Below are 2500 nucleotides of genomic sequence, written 5' to 3' on the forward strand. Positions count from 1 at the left end.
TCCGCAAGTTTCCCCGCCTTGGCACAAACAGCCGATCTCCCTTGGTAAGGAGGATGCCTTCCTCTTGCCAAAATCGCCTTGTCTTTCCCTCGAGCACCTTCTCCAGCAAATCCTTTGCTAGCAGATCTTGTTGGAGACCTTTCTTGATGCGTGAGACAAGGTCGGACTTCGGTTGGCTCATGCTAAGTGTTGCCAATTCCGCCTTGCAGCTTAGAGCGTCCGCAACGACATTGGCTTTCCCTGGTTTGTATTCGAGGCGATAGTCGAATTCCGCTAGAAAATCTTGCCACCGTGCTTGCTTCGGACTCAACTTCTTTTGAGTTTGAAAGTAGCTTGTCGCCACGTTGTCCGTCATGATTGTGAAGTGCGAGCCAAGCAAGTAATGTCGCCACACTCTTAGACAATGGATGATGGCTGTCATCTCCTTTTCTTGCACCGTGTAGCGGCGTTCTGTATCATTTAGCTTTCGACTCTCGAACGCTAGAGGGTGGCCTTCTTGCATGAGGATTCCTCCTATGGCGAAATCCGAGACATCCGTTTGCACATCGAAGGGCTTTGTGTGGTCCGGAAGGGCGAGGACTGGTTCCTCCGAAATTGCCTTCTTCAACTCCTCGAATGCGCGTTGGCACTCTTCGGACCAATGCCACGTTCTATTTTTCTTGAGCATATCCGTCAAGGATGCCGCCTTAGCTGAATAGCCCTTGATGAAGCAACGGTAGTAATTCACTAACCCAAGGAATGAGTGAAGCTCGGGCACTTTCGAGGGAGGCTCCCAATCGAGGATGACCTTTACTTTGTCATTCTCCATCATGATCTTCCCGCCCGCAATCTTGTGGCCAAGGGACTCCACCTCTTGTTGGGCAAACGAGCACTTCTCTAGTTTGAGGAAGAGCTCATTGTCTCTAAGTACTTGGAGGACTTGTCGCAAGTGCTGGGCATGATCCTCAAGCGTGGTGCTATACACCACTATGTCATCCAAGTACACGACCATGAAGCGGTCGAGGAATGGTTGGAGTACCTTGTTCATGAGTGTGTAAAATGTGGCAGGTGAATTAGTAAGGCCAAAAGGCATTACAAGGAATTCGAAAGACCCGTACCTTGTTGTGCATGCTGTCTTCGGTTCGTCTCCCTTGGCGATGCGCACTTGGTAGTACCCGGAGCGCAAGTCAAGTTTGGTGAAGTACCGCGCTTTGCCAAGCTGGTCGAACAAGTCCGCGATCAAGGGAATCGGATACTTGTTCTTGATGGTGATCTTGTTGAGCGCTCTATAGTCAATGCACATCCGTAGCGATCCATCCTTTTTCTTTTGGAAGAGGACCGGTGCACCGAATGGGGCCTTTGAGGGGCGAATGTAGCTTGCGTCCAGCAAGTCTTTGAGTTGTCTCCGCAACTCCTCTAATTCGAGTAGCGCCATGTGGTAGGGCGCCAAGGCTGGTGGCTTCGCGCCTTGTTCCAGCTCGATCGCATGGTCTACCCCTCATCGAGGTGGGAGCTTCTTCGGAAGTTCTGGAGGCATCACATCCTTGTACTCATTGAGGATGGCTTGAACTCGCGGAGGGACTTGGCTTGGCAAAGTTCCGCTATTTCCTTCCTCGTTTAGTTCCCGAATGGAGACCAAGAAGCTCGAATCCTTCTTGAAAGCCCTTTTGAATTGCATGGCAGAGAGTGTCTTCTCCTCGGACTTGCCTCGCTCCGTGGGTACCATGCATGCTTTGCTCCTGTCGAGGATGCTTAGGGAGTTTGTAGCAGGCAGCGGGAAGGCATGGACTTGGTCGAAGAATTCCATTCCGAGGACCATCTTAAAGTCATCCATGGGCACAATGGAAAAGTCAAGCTTTCCGCTCCACGTACCGAGTGTGATGTGCACGCCTTGTACGATCCCCGCAATTGGCTTGGCGGGTGAGTTTACTGCTTTCATTGTGCCTCCTTCCTTGGTGGCCTTGAGGCCTAAGCGCTTGGCCTCATCTACGGACACAAAGTTGTGCGTCGCTCCCGTGTCTAGCAGCGCGTGAACGGACTGACCGTTTACCTTTGCGCTTACATACATGAGCCCTTTCTTGACGAGTACGGGCTGTTGGCGATTGAGTGTGCCAAGGCGTTGGAGAGAATCCATGCTGAGTTGGGGTTCCTCCGCGGACATTGTGGAGTTGCTCTTGAGTTGGGCAGCAAGAGCGTTGAGTGACCTTTTCTCTGGACAGTCACGTACCCAATGAGGACCATTGCACATGAAGCATGGGCTTCGCGGTTTTGGCGCCTCCTTCTTGCCCTCCGATTTTCCTTGCCCGCTCTTGTTGCTAGGCGGCTTTTTCTGCCCCCAATCTTTGCGGTTGTTGCCCTTGTCCTTGCGACTCTCTCCCCCACCTTTGCCTTGGTTGGCCTTTTTGTCTTTGGCTTGGGTAGAGTATTCGGTGAGCGACTCCGCAACGGCGATGGCGTCGTCAAGTGTCTGAACGCCACGCCTATCAAGCTCGATCTTGGCCCAATCCTTGAGGCCATCTTG

Source organism: Citrus sinensis, chromosome 1 (genome assembly GCF_022201045.2).
Source record: "Citrus sinensis cultivar Valencia sweet orange chromosome 1, DVS_A1.0, whole genome shotgun sequence".
Taxonomy (NCBI): Eukaryota; Viridiplantae; Streptophyta; class Magnoliopsida; order Sapindales; family Rutaceae; genus Citrus; species Citrus sinensis.